Consider the following 20,989-nt stretch of genomic DNA (forward strand, 5'->3'; position numbering starts at 1 on the left):
CATAACCCAGAAAGGCAAGTGTTCAGTGTGTCCACTATGTCCTTTGCAATCCCCACTAGCAAAGGCTCAATCCGAGCAAGGAACAATGACTCCAACTGGTCCCCCAGGTTGATATCAGGGCCGGAGGGTACAAATGGAGTACCCTCGGTATGCTCCCGCCTCTCCAGGTTCAGTGTGGTGGTTTGTTGACTCAAAGGCGGACTCGGGCCCCAGGGTTCGCTTGTGGTGAACAAACAATTTGAGTCAATGGCAGAATCTCATTAGATATGACCACCCTGGGTTCAAGAAGGATGGCAGGGGCATATTTAGCAACAGAGGGTAATGGGAGCGTTGGAGATAGGGTGGCCGATAAGCCCAGCTCAAGTTCGGCGTTAGCGATTTCCTTAGATAGCACACACACTGCAGATGACTGGTAGGAAATAATGGACTCAGAATGTCTGGGTAACTTAGCCTTTTTCCCCCCCTCATCAGTCAACAATGTTTTCTTTCGCTTACCCATGGCGTGAAGTCAGGGGGGTGGCCCTGCCCTGTCTCCTCTGGCCCCGGACGGCCACAGACGGCCCGCCCTCTGCCCGGGCTCTAGCCCGGCGCTGCCCGCGCGTGTCCCGCGATGCGGGAGGAGCACCTCGCTCTTATGCGCCTCCGGGCGCGGCAGAGTGATGCGGCCGTCAGCGTCCACGAAGCAGGGGGCGCTGGGAGATGTAGTTTAGCCCCACAGGCTCTCCCCTCTTGGCGGCCGCGATGCCCACAGCGGCGGCGGGGGAGAGCAGAGATGCTGGCGGGACCGGAATGCTGCCACAGCAGGTAGGAGCGGGTGACTGGTGATGTTGCCCCCGTCTGAAGTTGACCCCCGCTCTACCGCAGGAGCGCCTCGCTCTTATGCGCCTCCGGGCGCGGCAGAGTGATGCGGCCGTCAGCGTCCACGAAGCAGGGGGCGCTGGGAGATGTCGTTTAGCCCCACAGGCTCTCCCCTCTCGGCGGCCGCGATGCCCACAGCGGCAGCGGGGGAGAGCAGAGATGCTGGCGGGACCGGAATGCTGCCACAGCAGGTAGGAGCGGGTGACTGGTGATGTTGCCCCCGTCTGAAGTTGACCCCCGCTCTACCGCAGGAGCGCCTCGCTCTTATGCGCCTCCGGGCGCGGCAGAGTGATGCGGCCGTCAGCGTCCACGAAGCAGGGGGCGCTGGGAGATGTAGTTTAGCCCCACAGGCTCTCCCCTCTCGGCGGCCGCGATGCCCACAGCGGCGGCGGGGGAGAGCAGAGATGCTGGCGGGACCGGAATGCTGCCACAGCAGGTAGGAGCGGGTGACTGGTGATGTTGCCCCCGTCTGAAGTTGACCCCCCATTCCAGCTTGCCATTGTTTTACCAGATAATCTCAAGTGTGTGATCATTTCAAAACCACAAAAGGTACCAGAGGTACATATAATACAAGCTTAAATACAGTAAGTTCTACTGAACTTAGAGTTGTGTGTCAAGGGCTTAAGCACACCCTTTCTACAACTCAAGAGAGCCCAGTAGGTACCCAACTAGAGTAGGTAGTGCATACACTACACCTCACTAGTAATATCTTTAGGAGCAGGACCTAGTGTTTCCCTGCCAGATGTCAGTATGTTACAGACATCCAAGTATGACACATTCCCTTTTTCTGAATTAAGGGCTCTGTGTACTATGAGGAAACTAAAGACACACAAAAATGCAACCACTCAGCATCTCAGAGAGGTGCTAATGCTTGATGACCAGAGAAAGGCTTCGGAGCGTGAAAGGGTAGGCAGTGGGGTGGACGTAACTGAAGGGGAAGAGGCCAGTGGTACCAAACCACAGGACGCAGACTCTGAGGTTGACCAGGGTGGTGACAATGACCTAGACCTGGAGAACCCAGATCCAACAGGAGATGAAGATGACAAGCAGGGCCCTCGCTTTGTCCCCCCAGGAAGAGTTGGTAGTGGGCCCAGAAGATCCAGATCAACTTCAGTGGAATCTGATAATTCTGAATCATCAGTAAGAACTTCTGTTTCCTCTCATAGGAGGGTCACCTCCCAGGAGAGGAGAGAGAAACTGCTGGAGTTTGAAAAAGCCCAACTGGAGATAAGGAAACAGAATGTAGCCTTAGAAAAGGAGTTCCTAGACCTTGAAAGACAAAGGAAAAAGATGGGACTAGAGTCCCATGGTGGCAGCAACGTCCCTAGAGGTAGGGATAGGTCTTATGACCATAAAAACTTAAGCAAGATTGTCCCTCCTTTCAAGAGTGGGGATGACATCCACAAATCGATAACTGCACTGGAGAGGGCCTGCAAAGTACAGAAGATACCCCAGGGGCAGTGGACAGCAATCTTGTGGCTCTCCGTTGCAGACAAAGGAAGAGACAAGCTCCTCACTGTCAGAGAAGAGGATGCTGATAATTACAACGTCCTGAAGAGTGCACTTATAGATGGGTTTGGCCTAACCACTGTGCAGTATAGGATACAGTTCAGAGATACCCAAAAGGCACAGACCCAGGACAGGGTTGACTTTGTTGATGGTGCTACCACGGCTCTGGAGGGCTGGTTACTGGGCAGTAAAGTGTGTGATTTTACAGGATTGTACAATTTGATTACGAGGGAGCAGATCCTTAATAATTATCAAAACCAGCTTTTACACCAGTACCTGGTGGACTCTGATCTGACCTCTCCCCAATAATTGGGAAAGAAGGCAGACAAATGGGTCAGAGCCAGGGTGAGGCCTAAGAATCAAGGTGGTGACCAGAAGAAAGATTCTGATAAGTCCCAAGAGAAAGGTGGTGATACATCTAAAGTTAAATCCACAACAGGGCCTCAAAAATCCTCTGAAGTGGGTGAGTCCCAAACTCCTTCCTCTCCTACCAAAAAACCTTATTGCCATGTTTGTAAGAAACCTGGCCATTGGAAAACTGACAGCAGTTGCCCAAAAGCCTGCAATAAGTAAAATATTCCCCCAGGTAATACTCCAATGCCTCCTGTTACTACTAGTAGTAATCCCCCAGGTGGTGGGAGTACCCCCAAAAATTTGGTTGGATTTTCTTGGGGAACTGAGATGGACTCTGGCCTAACCAGGTAGCAACTGTAGTCTGTGATGGTGGCATGGGGTTTGCCAATTTCACTGCTTGTCCCAATACCGTGGGTAAGTACAGACAAGAGCCCCACATCAATGGTCAGAAAGCTGTGCCTATAGGGACACAGGGGCTAGTGTCACCATGGTGACAGAGAGACTAGTACCCTCAGAACAGCTTTTACCTGAGTTTACATACCAGGTGACCAATATTGATGGAGTAAGGACAGATCATGCCATGTCTGTTATAAATCTCAGCTGGGGAGGAGTCACTGGCCCAAAGAGAGTGGCAGTGTCCCCAAACTTGTCTGTAGATTGTTTACTAGGCAATGATCTAGAGATCTCAGCTTGGGCTGAGGTAGAAAAAGAGGCCCATTCCAAAATGTGAGGCCTTCCTGAAAAGGTTAGGGGAGCTGTGAGGGCCGCAGCCCAATCCCAGACAGATTTAGTGTGGCGAAGCCTGAAACTATGGATCACTCCATTCAGACAGAGAGCATTAGGGAGGAAGAAAAGCCTCCCTCCAACCAGACTATTGGTGAGGGTCAGCCTCCTCAAGAAACTGACCCTACCCCTTGTGAAGGAGCTGCCCCAGAGGTAGTCAGGCCTGGCCTGGCAGATCCCCTAATGGCAGTGGACCCTTCCAAGGTGGTACCAAGTCTGGTGCAGGTATCCTGCCCCTCTCTACCCTGCCTCACTCAGCCCAGGGCTGAAGACGTCAGGGAGGTCAGTGAACCCCAAAGGACTCCCTGTCCAGGGGCACCCAGTCTAGTAGCCCTAGCCAGGTGAAAATTCCTCAAACTCCTGAGGGATCCCTTTTGACATTGAATAGGGACCAACCCCAGATGGGCTCTGTTGGGCAATGGCAAACCTGGGACCCAGTCGTCCAAAACCTACCATGTCCCTCCAGTGTCCCAACCAAAAGGATCCAACCCCAAGCTGTAGGCAGCCAAAGGTTGACCCTTAGAGCCAAGTGTAACTCAGTCATGGAAAGAAAGCCATGGTGACCAGTGATCTGAGGAAGCTGAGACTAACCCTATTAGGGCCTCACTTCCCCACTCAGACACCTCCCCAGCCTTTTACTTTACCAAAACACAGTGCAGGTAGTAATTCCCCATGGTGGAGACCCTCTCATACCCTTAGGGTGAGGGATTGCTTAGTGGACCATAACACAGGGGGTAACCATGCTAGTGCAGGTACTTCCTTATATGGCCGCTTAGTCAATAAAGGCACACCTGGACAAGATTAGCCTAATCTCCTTTCGCTGAGGGGGGGGGGGGGTTATGTAGGAAGGTGGAATCTGACTACATGGTTGCCCCCACTTTTTTCTTGGTGTTTTGATGGTTTTTTACTTTTGTTTGGCTTGGATCCTGCTATTCAGGGCCCGGCCTATCTGCTTTCCTCTATAAATTGATTGCATGTACATTAGGTACATTCCAGATTGGTTACTGGGTTACCCTTGTGAGTCCCTAGTAAATGGCACCTTAGATACTAAGGGCATAGGTACCCCAGAGGCCTACCAGGGGCTGAAGCATGCATTATGCCACCCCTGGGAAGCCTTCCAAAATGGCACCACAGGTCTGCTACTGCAGTCTGTGTAAGGTGGTGCATGCACCCCTTACTGAGATATAGGTTACCTATATCTACGTTATATCACTGACACATATACACCTATAAGTCACTCCTATGGCAGGCCTCAACAATCCTGAAGGCACAGTACTTGGTTTTGTGTGAGAGGGTGCCCATGCATGAGCAGGACCCCTCTGCAGCTTTCAGAATCACTTCTCTGTAGCTGTTCAGTGATGCAGCCAGACCATATACTCTTAAGTGCATTATAACCTCGCGGTTAATGCTAACTTTAGAATGGCTGCATGGAAACATGTTGTGTTTGGTGTAAAACACTTTGGAATCCTACCCCCCCCGCCAGTTCTGGGGGGGGGGGTGTTAGAATTCCACCCTTCTAGAGGGACAAGACATGTACACACTTGCTGAACCGGTAATAGTTTTAAAGAGCCCTGGCATCACAAAATGGATGCCACAGACACAAGTCTTACCTCCTACGGCTGGACTAAACTCCGGCAGGGGAGGCTTGGACAATAGATTTCCTGTCACAGGGAGGTGTACCCACCTCCCAGACAGGCTTTCGTGTATTGGGGCTGGGTGGGTGCATTCAGAGAATGCTTTTCAGACAGTGACGAGGGCACACTTGGTGTCCCTGTGCATATTCCAGTTCAAACCGGTTGCAGGGGCACTCAGCCCCTGCTCTGGCGTGAAACTGGACAAAGGGAAAGGGGTGTAACCACCCCCACCCTGGGTCCTCCCCTAGGTGGTACCCTAGAGTAAGTCCAACCCCTAAACTTAGTATAAGTATAGGAACCCAGTCCTTAGGACATTAGATTACACTGGACGAAATTCTGCAACATATATCCAGGACCTTCGACATTCTATTTTGACTAGAAGACTGAAGAATCTCCCTTGGGGTCAAGGAGGGCCTCCCCTGTTCAAACAGGCACCAAAGAAGCATCTTGCCAGTCTGCATTTCCGAGGCTCCCACCGGAACCCAAAGGTTTTGCGACACAGGACATGGACTTCCAGACATCTCCGAGGCTGACACGAGATCACAGCAAAGCTGAGACCTGTAGCCATCACGAGAGACGTGGGAGCAGAATTCCTGGACACTGTGCACATTTGCTAGTGCAACAACTTCACGAGCTTTCACAAGCTTTCCCGAAGTTGTACATTGGGCTACTTGTAGTCCAAGCCCCGAGCACCAAAGATTGTGGATCTACACTCCACGAGTGTTCCGTGGGCTCGCTTCTAGCATTTCCGCTCAAGGCTCCTTCGCGATCCCTGGTCTGTCGCCTGGTGGGTCCCCACGAAGGTAACTCTTCTGTATTTTGGGGTTTCCTGGTTGCCCCAGAGGTGCCCTGACTCCCCTCCAAAGGGTGAGTTCCTCAGACCTTGCTGGTCTGCACCAAAGCCAATCTTTGCTTTCTGCATGGGTTGCTGTTGCCAAGGCTTGTTGCGTCCAATCTGGAAACCGACACCGCAGCACTCGACATCCTTTGTGGGACAGCTCGAACCCAGCTCCTCGTAGTCCTCGACAACTCCTGGTCCTCATGGCTGAAGAGTCAAGCTTCACCTTCTTCACCTGAAATCACCAGACATTGGTTGGCATCTTCTCCTCGCCTTTCTGGTCACTGGCTAGTGACCCAGACTCTGTCACCTCTGCTTTCAGGTTCTTTAGAGCTTCGATTTACCCTTGGATCCACCCGGACACTTTCGACTTGGTTGCCTGCAGCACTTTTCAGCAGCTCACCAATTGAAAACGATGACAAAACCAGACACCAAAAGACTCCTACGCACCCGGCTTCCCTGGGTGAGGTAACTCGAGTAATCCGGTGCTCCCGTAGGTATTGACTCTAGAACTGCCTAGTTCTAAAGGGGTTTGCTCCAAGCCCTCTTCTAAGTTTCCTTCAATTGTAATTTTCCAACCGCAACTTTCCCCGTAGAAGAAAATGGTGTTTCGCGGCTGTGTTAGGACACTGCATGCGTCCCCCGTGGGTCCCCTGTGTCACTACCTTGGGCGGTTCCTGGTGGCCCCAACAGTTCTAAAGGCTCTAGGCCTTGTATCTATATCAGTCGTGGTTCTAATACCACTTTCTTAGTATATGGTTTGTGACGCCCCTAGGGCTAATCATATATTGTGCTAATTTACTGAGTGCTAAATAAGTTTATGTCATGTACTTTTGCCTCTAGCCTCATAAAGAGACTAGAGGGAAGTGTTTAGAATAAATACATATATTTTATATATATACCTGGTGTGGTTCTCCTTTCATTTGGGCATTACATGAGATTATAGACTGGTAAAACAAGCTGCTTTACATTCCTTCAAAACTTAGCCTGAAGGCTGCTCTCCACAGCTACGACTAGGATAGCTTTCTATATAGGTTGTCTTTAAACCTACCATCAATAAGGGTCGTTTGGACTGGTGCAAGGTGCCCACTAAAATAGTGGACAGCATATGCCAGGCCAACTTCTCACAGGGAGGTACTTACAAAGGACAGGAAGAGGAGCCGATTATAAATATAGGCAGAACATGGGCGGAGCTTAATACCCACACACTGAATACAGCTTGTCTCGAAGAGACAGCGCAAGCTCTGCCTAGGCAAGACCTAAATATTCTCAGACATAAATTCTGACATTTGCAACCACATACATATCAGCACCCCCGAATTAAGATGTATACACTCGTTTTTTTGACTCCCAAAATAAAATTATCTTGATTTTGTTTCTTGTAAAAATGTCCTGCAATTTAATGCAAGTTACATGGTGATGCAGAGTCTTTCTTCTATGCGCATACTTTTACATTCTGAGAAACAAGGAATCTCGCGTACTTATAAATGTATTTTTGAAACCCCATTTTAATTTAACATTGTGTCTCGGAACGACAGTGTCAGGGTATTAAAAGTCAGGAACAATTAAAGTCTGTTTGGCGCGCGCCTTTCCTCAAAAGCGCAGCGCTCGTGTTTAGTTATGGTCCAATGCAATAAATGCATTCTTTCTTTTATTTCCATGGTCACGTATTCTCTCGTGTTACAGAGACACCCGTTTAAAACACATTTGCCACACGATAAAGAGACATCAAAAACAAGTGTTTAAACGAATATCTTTCTTTTCATCCCCCTGAATACCCCTCACAGTTTTTCTTTTCGGTCAACGACGAGACACGCGCAGAAAAATCACGGTATAGCCTGGAAGTATGTATCTAGGTCTAGGCTACGATGTTCTTCAAAACAGTATATGTAGACTTTATCACAATTTGATTTCATTCTGAAGCATCCGTAGGCAATATAAAATCGGGCACTGAAAGAGCGATTACAATTTTGTTTTTAAGGTAACAGTGCTGTATTTCACGAAGCTAGCTTTTCTTTTAATTTATGATCGTTTTCAACTGCCGACGCTATAAAATCAATGACACTTAAAAATACAATATATAATCTAATCTATAAATTGTATTTAAGAAAAAAGATGGAGCCGCCCGAACAGGGACTTGAACCCTGGACCCTCAGATTAAAAGTCTGATGCTCTACCGACTGAGCTATCCGGGCTCCTTATCCAGGTAGGTCCTGGGAGGAAGAACTCAGTGTCCAAAGCATGTCTCTACGTTCCAGTTTCGAAATTCTTTCTTTTCCGCAAACTATGATTTGAATTCCTTCTGAAAAGCAAATTCACACATTAAGGATATCAGTTTATGAATTCACAGACAAGCAACGTGCAACCGTGGCAGTAGCTTAACAAACAAAAAAAAAAATTACGATATCAAAGAATGCTGTCCGATATATCATTGCAGTAGTTGTAATGCAAGTTGCAGTAAAAATCACTAATAGGGAAATGATTGAAGGAACGAATCGTGCCTCAGCAGAGCATCCTTATAAGTTTAAAAGAACATTGGCATGAGTCAAGGTGGCTGAGATTGGTTTTGGAGGATGGTCCCACTAAAAATGAATGGAGAGGAAAACATTTGTAACCTCTTAAACTTCCAATGAGGATAAGAGCAAGTGTTTGTTGAAGTGTTAATCCCTTCAAATCCACCAAGATAAAACACATTTTAGCAGGGTGTGTAGGGTTTTCCATAGGGGATGATCCTACTGAAGTCTACCGGAGGCGATTTACTAGTTTGGATGATGAAGATACGTCCTACGGGGGTGACGTTCTTCAAATCTGAGAGGTATGCGATTAATCATCCAGACATTTTGTTCACAGTAGTGCATTGGGGGACTCGCTGCCTTGATTTGATTTAGATGCAAGTCTATAGGCAAAATCATATGTTAACATTTCCTAAATGCAAAGTGGGAGGTTTTGAAAAAAACATAAAATCAGGGGAATATGTTTCCCCCGTAGGCTTATGTTGAAACAAAGGCACTTTCAGGTGTGAGCCAGCAAAATTAAAGCCATTTTAATTAAAAAATCATGAGCTTCCCGTCTGAATCGGGACTATTGACATGTATGCAATACCGTGCAAAACTGGTTTCTAACTTTAATATGCAATGATAAGCCCTAGACATAGGTGTCACGTTATATGGATCACAATGATGGTCATGACCCACCAGAAAATAAGGGTGGTCCTTTGGTAGTTGTAAGCAGAAGAGACTGGGGAGAGGGATGTCGCAGGTAAACAAAAAGTCAGATGTCCAACATTGCGGCGCGTATTTACAAGCCCCTATTGCCACCACAAAGTCACTTTTGTTGACGTTGTGGTGGTGATAGTGGTTTTGCCTTATTTACAAGGTAGCTTTAAGCCACTTAACGTGGCTTAATGCTGCCTTGTAAATAAGGCACCCTTTCACGCTATACTTAGGGGCATAATTACAAGCCCCTATAGCCACCTAAACGTCACTTTTTCTAGAGTTGTGGTGGTGATAGGGGCTTCGCATTATTTATAAGGCAGCATTAAGCCACTTAACGTGCCTTAAAGCTGACTTGTAAATAAGACACCCTTTTACGCTATACTTAACGTGAAAAGGGCAGGCAATTGGTGTAGTGGTGGTTATTCACCGCTACATACATTCATTTTGATGCTGCCCCATATTAACAAGGGTGGCGTTAATATGGGGCAGCGCCAAAATTAGGACCAAAAAAACTTGGTCTTACTCTGGCGCAATGAGGAGAAATGTTTAATTTCTCCTTGTTTTTGCTGTTTCCATGTGTGCTGCGTTGTGCATCACACATAGAAACAGCAAAAGGCAATTGATTGTTTATATAAACAATCATTTTAAAAAAATTACTTTTTGCAACTTATTTGTGTGCTGCATTAAGCAGCACAGAAGCTACAAAATGCCATTTGGGATGGTAAATATGCAGAAAGGTCTCCCTTCCTGCACATGAACAATCTTTCCCTGCAACACAGGCACCCTTGCACTATGGTGCAAGAGTGTCTGGGTTGGCTCTAGGGGGCCTAATCAGTGCCAGAGCAGGGGGAAATGCAGGGCTGCACCGTATCCTGGTAAATACGGTGCAGCCCTGCATTTCAAAAGTGGCAAAGCGTGGCTTTATGCCAAGGAGGCTAACGCAGCGATCCTCCACTTCCTCGTAAATATGCCCCTAAGTGTTACATAGAGCGAGTAGCCTATCTAAAGGCTGACAGGAGGATTCAGAAAGGTACATAAGGCTACAAAAGCAAGGCATGTTTAACTCTTATCAGGGGACCAGAGCCAAACCACTACCACTTTATACACAGAGCATTTGGTTTACTAATTAAAAATCTGCCCTAAATGTACCAACCAAGCTCACACGCCCTTTGTTTTAAAATATTGTCATTTTGAGTCACTTATAGAATCAACTATCCCCTAGCAGGTAGAAAAAAAATACATGGAGTTTACATAACATAATGTATTACCCTGGGCCTCGCAGCACTAGGAGCATGGTTGTGGTACCATGAGAAGTGGGGGCTTCTAACATAGGCTTCTTAGCCATATTGTACAACTGCGATGCCTAGGGTATGGGGAACCTCTCAACCCAATTGCAAATGTCTCACAGTCTAGTATCAAGACTATATTCATGGTTTAAATCTGGGGCACAACCTTCAGTAGTGCAGTAGGTACAGTGGCATTGGGCCCCAGAGGTATTATGTGGCCAATTTATACAAAGTATGGCTGTGCAGCCAGTGGACAGCTCAAGTGGGCTCTTTTACTGTGGCAAGAGGGCCTATGTCACATTGCTATGCTTCTGGCCTCTCTTGCATGGGCTTCACAGCCATGTTCCACTACTGCAAGGGCCAGAAGAGGTTCTTCCTCCCGTGGGCCTTGCAACCATAGTTAGGTGCACATGGAAGTGGGCACCTGTCCATATGGGCTTTGGAGCATTGGGCCCGGCCGAGAGGCCCATGGACTAGGTCCTCTCTCAGGGGTGTACCTATCAGCAGGTGTAAAGGCATCAGGATTAAAGTATATTAATGAGACAATGCGCTCACATTATGCCAGTTTTACTGTCCAGCATCACTTGCTTGCATCAGGGGCCATGGCACAATTATTATGCCACTGGCCCCTTGCCACTCGCAGTCATGACCCTGAGCTCTGAGGCCCAGGAAAGGCCCATCATTCCCTGGGACTAGCAGCCATAGTTCAGTGCTGTGAGACCAATGGGAGGGAGCTTTGGCCCCCGGCCTCGCAGCCATGAACCATGGCTGCGAGGCCAAGGGAAAGAGATCCCTATGAGGGGCATGGATATCAATAGTGTAGCAAGTGAAGTGGCACCCCCGCCCTGAAGGGTTTTGGACCTAATGCATCCAAATTATGGCTGTACTTTACTGTCAATGGGGCATGTGGCGAGGAAGAGCAATCTACCATGTTGTATTAGGCTCCTCCTCTGAGCTTAGCAATCCAGGACCATGGCTGCAAGACCAAGGGGATATGGCCCATCAAGAGTGCAGCTATTAATAGTGCAGCAGATGCAGTGACACTGCTCCCAGGGGTGTTATGGGCCTAATTTACCTAAATTTTGGCTGCATTTTAATGTTGTTCCTTCACTTGGGAAAAACATTGTTTTATTTGTTCACTGCTCGGGAATCGCATCTTCCCGAGCAGCGAACAAATAGGTATAGCTTCAGTCTGGGCCAATTTTTTTAAACACTAACCCCTGAGTAGGCATGAGCAACATGTGTGGCATTGCACTAGCTGGTCTACTTTCCTCCATTTTGTATGTGTGGTGGGAAGACTCCATTACCTGCTGCAATAGGACCAAGGGCATTGCAGCAAAATGCGAAGCAGCAGAATCCAGTTTTCCATACAAAGAGAAGCACGACAGCACAAGTGTGTGCTGAATATCTGCCTGTCCTTAAAGTGACAGAGCTAGATACTGCAATAGCTTTGAGAGATGAGGGAGCTCACAAATTACTGTGTCCAGATTCTGTTCTTCGAGGCTTTGAGTTCCCGCTTGAGGGTGCGACCTGCAGCGTCAGCACTGTCGTACTGTCTCTCAAGCCGATATGCCAGAAACCTCCGATAGCACTGTCCCTCTCCTGACACATGCTGACAAAATTTTAAATAGTGCCACTGAAATCACACATAAAACCATCACTGTGGCGGAAGAACTGGAGAGTGAACAAATTAGAGTCTTGGTGCAGCGTCATAAGAACCTTGTTTGTATTTTAAAATTAAGTATTTTTCAAGTCATGACTCCGTGGAAATATCGCTGACATTTGTTGTTGTAATGCCAATAACAAGATCAATATAGTTATGAATGATTGCTTTGGTGCTGATACGACACAAGTGCAAGTTCAGAGAGGTATGATCAGAGCCAACTATAAACCAAAGAGTCAAATAATCTCATCCCTGACATGTTGTCGCTGTCTGAAACCCCAAAACTGGACTCCCATAAAAGCCTGACCAACAGCTTACAGAAAGGGGGCCAATGCTATTTCTTGCTTAGGCAAAGGTGCTGAACCAGACCAGGTTGGGATAATGCGGCCAAAAATTGGCAGACAGGCAGTAATTGGTGGCAACATTGGTCAATGGTGTAGTAAACTCTATGCTCACAATCGCAAAAAATCAAAAATACGTGTCCAGCACAAAGAGGCATACTGACAAGATCAGTAAAAGTAAATCTGTTAATCATATAACACAATCGCTCATACTATTGGTACAATTATAGACCGGATGACTGATTTTGAAAAACGTACTTCAGAAATTGAGCAAGCAACGTACAGGATCAAACTATAGGTGGACAAGCAAGATTCTTTGGTGATAGGTTTAAAGGTGAAGGTTGAGGTTGAGGATTTAAAAAATTGCCAGCGGTGATGCAAGCTATGTGAATTAGGCATTAATGAACAGGCTGAAGGCAAAGATGCCTGTGCATTTATGGTCAAATTATTTAAAAAGGTTTTTCAAATCCTATCTCAGTGGGGCTTTGATTTTCAAATAGAGCACAGACACAAATGTCCTTCTCACCAGAATTAAGAGCATGGCAATAGACCTAGGAGCATTTGAATATATGTGGGGAATTTCATTCTTTAACAGGAAATCTATGTAAAAGCGACCTACTGCCCCACTCTCTGTACATGATATAATATTTTTGCCATTTAATGGCAGAGCGAAGATGGCAGCTCCACAAAATGACCTATCTGGAGTGGAAAGACCACTCTACCTCTGCGCACTGTTGCTCCTGGTCACTATATCATACCAGATTAATCATTAAATTTGTCAATATTTCAAATTAGTGAACAGTTGTCAGTATTACTAAATCATAACATATAACTCTTAACAAAATTTCATCAAGATTTCTTATTTAATCTTCAAATTCATTGTTTGATATAATGAAAATGAAATGTAAACAGTTATTGACATTTCGCAAAATTCAACATAATCTTTCTTGGTAGTATACAGTTGCCGTAGCCCGATGCATTTCGAGTCCCTTCGGACTCTTCCTCAGGGGCCTGTAAATATAACCAGTTCATAACATAAGCTTGTTGTTTATAACACATCAAATTCAATTTCGTAAAGCAATGTAATGTGGAAGGCAACAAAATTAATTTGTTAATAATTCGGATGCTTAAAATGAATTGACAAAAACATGACTGAAAACTTGTAGGGTGCAGAAACCACCACCACACCTCTGTGAAAAACTGTGAACCGCCTAAAAAGACTTATACTCACACGCAGAATCAAAAAAAACGCCCTTCCTGTGGACGAAGAAATCTATATGTAAACTCCTGATACAAAAACGTGAGTAAACTCCCAACCACTTGCTCCATGAGATTCTTAATCTTACCTCTCTCTTCAAAACGGACACAACCGCGTTTCCGACTGATAACCCAACTACCGGCCACTGTCTGTGAACAAGCATGAAAACCATCCTTAGTCATCATTCTTTCCTTTTTGAACCTAAAAAACTCGTCCAAACGATACACTGCTGCCTACCTCAGCGTTTCTGCTCGTATCCCTCGTATACTCCACTCTCTTCCAGTATCAATGTAAACACCGGATCTTCCGGTTTAAAAACACCATGCTCCTTTCTAAAGTTGCACACAACAGTGAAAAAGGACTCACGAAAATCGTCCTTCGAACAATACACACAACAGGGAAAACGGACTCGCGGAGATCTTCCAATCCGCCATATTGAATCAGTCTAGTTCAAATAGCATTACTCTGACTACCAACTGATGAGCCGACCTATCGGGGAAACTAAATGAAACCTCCTAGCGGCAATGTCGCAAATTGTGGAAATAATTAAAAATAATTAAAAATAAAAATGAACAAGGATATTGTGCCTATTTTGGAGATCCGAACTCCCCCCCAAATTTTTTTTATTTATTTATTTTTAAAAACCAAACGTGAAAGTGAACTACCAAAGATAGGATATTACAAAGAATCATTCTATTTGTGAACTAGTGCTCAAAAAACCAATACATAGAAAAATATATAACAAAATCTTGCATCCATAGTATACAGTATTACAATACTTAGTGTACTCATTGTAAAGAGTTGCTAGCCAAACCCTCAACATGTACCTCTCATTGTGTACAGTCTCATAATTACAAAAAACAGGTGTAATCAATTTTTTCATTTAAACCTTTTGGTTCCTGGGTCCCTAGGAACCTAATCCAGAATATTTCTCTTTGAAGGAGGGATTTGGTGAGATCCACTCCTTCATTACTTTCAGTTCTCTCCAGGACTGAAAACTGCATCTGGGAAATGTTGTGCCTGTTCTCTGACCAGTGTTTGGCAAGATTACTTTTGACGTTGACATTTCTGATGGTACTCTTGTGTTCAGATATTCTTGTTTTTAGTTTCCTTTCCGTTTTCCCAACATAGAGTTTGCCACATGGGCATTTGATGTAGTAGATCACATTCTTAGAGTTACAGTCACTATCATGGTGCAGTTCAACGGTTTTACCAGTCTGTGGGTGGTGTAAGGTGGTTCCAACTATGACATTATGACAGTGAACACAATTCAAGCACCGTTTCATCCCTTTATAAGTCTGCCTCCTGCTGATGGTTGGAGTCTTCAGCAACTCCTTCAGATTTTTTGATCTCTTATACGCAAACATCGGTTTTTGCGAGAAAATACCTCCGAAATCTGGCTCATGTTGTAGAAGTTCCCAATGTCTTGTTATGATATTCTTGATTTTTACTGAACTCGTGGAGTATTTAGATACAAAAACTTGTCTCTCCAAAGTTTTTTTCGGTTTTTTCTCCAGAAGATTATCTCGATTGAACAATCCAATCTTCCCCTTGGCTTTCTTTAGTACAGCCTCTGGGTAACCTCTGCATGCATATTTTTGTTCTTGTAAAACCAAATGTTTTCCCAAAGTATCTCCGGCTCTGAGCAAATGCGCTTTATTCTCATGTATTGCGACAGGGGCAGATTCACTTTTAAATTCTGAGGATGAAAACTCTGAAATAAAAGAGAATTGTTAACATCAGTTTCCTTCCGAAACACCTCAGTCTGCAATCTTCCTTGTCTTAGTGTTATTAATACATCCAAGAATGAAATTTCATGATCACTGATGGTATGAGTGAATTTGATCTGGTCCACATGTGTATTTAAAGTCAACATTTTTTGTTCCAGCATTTCTCTGTTCCCTGACCAGAGTACAAAAATGTCATCTATAAATCTTTGGTACACAAGACTGTGGTCTCGCCATTCCTCATCTGAGTAGATAAAGTCAGATTTAAATTTAGCCATGTATGTGTTGGCATATGCAGGAGCCCCCGCAAATCCCATCGATGTCCCATTTTGTTGCAGAAAAAACTTAGAATCCCACTGGAAGTAGCTGTGATATAAGCAAAAATGCAACAATTCTAGGATGAATGTTTTCTCTGCTCTGATAGTTTCGAGTTCCAACAGCGCCCATTCCACAGCTTCCAGTCCTGCTTGGTGTGGTATGGAGGTATAGAGTGATTTGACATCTATTGTACATAACAATAGGTCTTGAGTGATGGAAATATTCTTCAATTTTAGTAAAAAATGGTTGGTATCTTTAGTGTAAGATGGCCACTTTTGAACAAATTGCTGCAGAAAGGTGTCAATGTATTGCCCCAAAGGTTCAAAAATCGTTCCACAGCCTGTGACGATGGGTCTCATAGGAGGGTTCAGTTTATCCTTGTGGATTTTTGGTAGCATATAAAGGCGGGGCCGCCTTGGATGTTGTACCGTGAGGAATTGTTTCGTAGCATTAGAGATATACCCCAATTCGAATGCTTTATCCAGAATAACTTTCAAAGTTTCTTCTAATTCTTTGGTGGGATCTTCTTCCAGTTCCAAATATGTAAGCTCATCAGACACATGCTCATTGACTTTATTAACGTAGAACTCCATGTCCATCACGATAATTGCTCCTCCCTTGTCCGCTTTTTGAATATGAATACTCTCATTCATTTGAAGCCTTTTCAAAGTGTTCCTCTCAAACTCTGACAAATTCTTAGTTTTGGATCTCTGAAAGCGAAGTTTCTCTAAGTCATTTCGTACTGATTTTTCGAATGCATCCAGGATTTTATGAGACACTGGTGATTGGTACTTGGATTTTACTTTGAACTCCATTAATTCAGTAGGTTCTTTTTCCTCTTGTGTAGGAACTACGTTAGTGAAGAAATGTCTGAGTCTTAAAATCCTCATGAACTTAAACAATGCTATTTCACTCTCCAGAATATTCGTGTCGTAAGTAGGGACAAACCCTAGTCCTCTATTTAAAACTTTTAATTCATCCGAAGTTAACTCTGTCTTAGATATGTTCATCACCAAATTTACCTGTTGCTCCTTGTTCGAGCTCCTTCTTTTACCTCTCCTTGTTTTGGTTTGGGTTTTCCTGGGGGTTGAGTTAGATCCCCGGCCTGGGGAAAAGAAGACGGCTTAGATGTAACCGCTGTTTGAGCGGGTTCTGTTTGTTGAGTGGAACCAGATGCTTCTCCAATTTGTGTGTTTGCTGATGGTCTGGAAGCACTTAAATCCGTATCCGAAACTAAACTTTCCTCCGAAGTTGTTACTACCTTCTTTTTTGGTTGGTATACTCTTCTTTGGGCGTATACTTCAGCCCAGGTGTAAACCTCATTCAGCTTATAGTCAAGCGTATCTCTCTTGAATTTCCTTAGTTTACCCTCCTGGATTTCTTTAGTGTATTTATCCAACGTGATCTTTATATCATTTAGTACTTTATCCCAATCGTCCTTATCCATTCTGCCCTCCAGATTGTGTTTGATCTCATCAATTTCATGGGATAATTCCGCTATGACTCTAGCGAGCTCCTCAATTAGAAGTAGTATTAAATCTAAAGAGCACTTGTTTAAAATTCGGTACCATTTGTCCATGAAATCTTTATTTTGATGGAATCTATAAAGCATGGGTTTTATGGACATCCTTAATCCACGCGGAATCCTCTTCTCCTTATGGTACTGTACCAAGGTCGATGCATGGAGTTTCTGGCTTACTTCTCTTTTTGCTAAAAATTGTAATTGTTTAAGTTGCTGTACTATTGTGTTGCCTTGCGCATCCGTTGCCTTTACTTCTTCGATCAATGAATATATATCAGTTGCTTGTTCAGCTGTGTAAGCTAATGTTTTTGCTCTCTCATCTGTGAGACTTGAGATTTGATCAAAAGACATTTTAATGTTTGGGTGGGTGCTCTCTCTGTAGGACAAAGTGACAAAATGTAATTTACAATGTGAGTAGCACTCCTCTTTTTAGAAATTATTTTAAGTTTAAATTCTATTCTTAACACATGCGTGCTGCGGAGGTGGCACGTTTGTCCACACACCGTGCCTATAACTTGACAACCTATCTGGAGTGGAAAGACCACTCTACCTCTGCGCACTGTTGCTCCTGGTCACTATATCATACCAGATTAATCATTCAATTTTTCAATATTTCAAATTAGTGAACAGTTGTCAGTATTACTAAATCATAACATATAACTCTTAACAAAATTTCATCAAGATTTCTTATTTAATCTTCAAATTCATTGTTTGATATCATGAAAATGAAATGTAAACAGTTATTGACATTTCGCAAAATTCAACATAATCTTTCTTGGTAGTATACAGTTGCCGTAGCCCGATGCATTTCGAGTCCCTTCGGACTCTTCCTCAGGGGCCTGTAAATATAACCAGTTCATAACATAAGCTTGTTGTTTATAACACATCAAATTCAATTTCGTAAAGCAATGTAATGTGGAAGGCAACAAAATTCATTTGTTATTAATTCGGATGCTTAAAATTAATTGACAAAAACATGACTGAAAACTTGTCCGTTTTGAAGAGAGAGGTAAGATTAAGAATCTCATGGAGCAAGTGGTTGGGAGTTTACTCACGTTTTTGTATCAGGAGTTTACATATAGATTTCTTCGTCCACAGGAAGGGCGTTTTTTTTGATTCTGCGTGTGAGTATAAGTCTTTTTAGGCGGTTCACAGTTTTTCACAGAGGTGTGGTGGTGGTTTCTGCACCCTACAAGTTTTCAGTCATGTTTTTGTCAATTCATTTTAAGCATCCGAATTAATAACAAATGAATTTTGTTGCCTTCCACATTACATTGCTTTACGAAAGAGTCATAGCGGAATTATCCCATGAAATTGATGAGATCAAACACAATCTGGAGGGCAGAATGGATAAGGACGATTGGGATAAAGTACTAAATGATATAAAGATCACGTTGGATAAATGCACTAAAGAAATCCAGGAGGGTAAACTAAGGAAATTCAAGAGAGATACGCTTGACTATAAGCTGAATGAGGTTTACACCTGGGCTGAAGTATATGCCCAAAGAAGAGTATACCAACCAAAAAAGAAGGTAGTAACAACTTCGGAGGAAAGTTTAGTTTCGGATACGGATTTAAGTGCTTCCAGACCATCAGCAAACACACAAATTGGAGAAGCATCTGGTTCCACTCAACAAACAGAACCCGCTCAAACAGCGGTTACATCTAAGCCGTCTTCTTTTCCCCAGGCCGGGGATCTAACTCAACCCCCAGGAAAACCCAAACCAAAACAAGGAGAGGTAAAAGAAGGAGCTCGAACAAGGAGCAACAGGTAAATTTGGTGATGAACATATCTAAGACAGAGTTAACTTCGGATGAATTAAAAGTTTTAAATAGAGGACTAGGGTTTGTCCCTACTTACGACACGAATATTCTGGAGAGTGAAATAGCATTGTTTAAGTTCATGAGGATTTTAAGACTCAGACATTTCTTCACTAACGTAGTTCCTACACAAGAGGAAAAAGAACCTACTGAATTAATGGAGTTCAAAGTAAAATCCAAGTACCAATCACCAGTGTCTCATAAAATCCTGGATGCATTCGAAAAATCAGTACGAAATGACTTAGAGAAACTTCGCTTTCAGAGATCCAAAACTAAGAATTTGTCAGAGTTTGAGAGGAACACTTTGAAAAGGCTTCAAATGAATGAGAGTATTCATATTCAAAAAGCGGACAAGGGAGGAGCAATTATCGTGATGGACATGGAGTTCTACGTTAATAAAGTCAATGAGCATGTGTCTGATGAGCTTACATATTTGGAACTGGAAGAAGATCCCACCAAAGAATTAGAAGAAACTTTGAAAGTTATTCTGGATAAAGCATTCGAATTGGGGTATATCTCTAATGCTACGAAACAATTCCTCACGGTACAACATCCAAGGCGGCCCCGCCTTTATATGCTACCAAAAATCCACAAGGATAAACTGAACCCTCCTATGAGACCCATCGTCACAGGCTGTGGAACGATTTTTGAACCTTTGGGGCAATACATTGACACCTTTCTGCAGCAATTTGTTCAAAAGTGGCCATCTTACACTAAAGATACCAACCATTTTTTACTAAAATTGAAGAATATTTCCATCACTCAAGACCTATTGTTATGTACAATAGATGTCAAATCACTCTATACCTCCATACCACACCAAGCAGGACTGGAAGCTGTGGAATGGGCGCTGTTGGAACTCGAAACTATCAGAGCAGAGAAAACATTCATCCTAGAATTGTTGCATTTTTGCTTATATCACAGCTACTTCCAGTGGGATTCTAAGTTTTTTCTGCAACAAAATGGGACATCGATGGGATTTGCGGGGGCTCCTGCATATGCCGACACATACATGGCTAAATTTGAATCTGACTTTATCTACTCAGATGAGGAATGGCGAGACCACAGTCTTGTGTACCAAAGATTTATAGATGACATTTTTGTACTCTGGTCAGGGAACAGAGAAATGCTGGAACAAAAATTTTTGACTTTAAATACACATGTGGACCAGATCAAATTCACTCATACCATCAGTGATCATGAAATTTCATTCTTGGATGTATTAATAACACTAAGACAAGGAAGATTGCAGACTGAGGTGTTTCGGAAGGAAACTGATGTTAACAATTCTCTTTTATTTCAGAGTTTTCATCCTCAGAATTTAAAAGTGAATCTGCCCCTGTCGCAATACATGAGAATAAAGCGCATTTGCTCAGAGCCGGAGACTTTGGGAAAACATTTGGTTTTACAAGAACAAAAATATGCATGCAGAGGTTACCCAGAGGCTGTACTAAAGAAAGCCAAGGAGAAGATTGGATTGTTCAATCGAGATAATCTTCTGGAGAAAAAACCGAAAAAAACTTTGGAGAGACAAGTTTTTGTATCTAAATACTCCACGAGTTCAGTAAAAATCAAGAATATCATAACAAGACATTGGGAACTTCTACAACATGAGCCAGATTTCGGAGGTATTTTCTCGCAAAAACCGATGTTTGCGTATAAGAGATCAAAAAATCTGAAGCAGTTGCTGAAGACTCCAACCATCAGCAGGAGGCAGACTTATAAAGGGATGAAACGGTGCTTGAATTGTGTTCACTGTCATAATGTCATAGTTGGAACCACCTTACACCACCCACAGACTGGTAAAACCGTTGAACTGCACCATGATAGTGACTGTAACTCTAAGAATGTGATCTACTACA

General features: G+C 44.0%; 1 non-coding gene across 1 annotated transcript; it reads right to left on the reverse strand.

Annotated features, from left to right (window-relative positions):
* Positions 1-8,098: 8,098 nt before the first annotated feature.
* Positions 8,099-8,171, reverse strand: TRNAK-UUU (transfer RNA lysine (anticodon UUU)). The gene has a single exon. It is a non-coding gene; the product is annotated as a tRNA-Lys (tRNA).
* Between the last annotated feature and the right edge of the window lie 12,818 nt (positions 8,172-20,989).

This window comes from Lissotriton helveticus, chromosome 7, assembly GCF_964261635.1.
Source record: "Lissotriton helveticus chromosome 7, aLisHel1.1, whole genome shotgun sequence".
In the NCBI taxonomy this organism is placed as follows: Eukaryota; Metazoa; Chordata; class Amphibia; order Caudata; family Salamandridae; genus Lissotriton; species Lissotriton helveticus.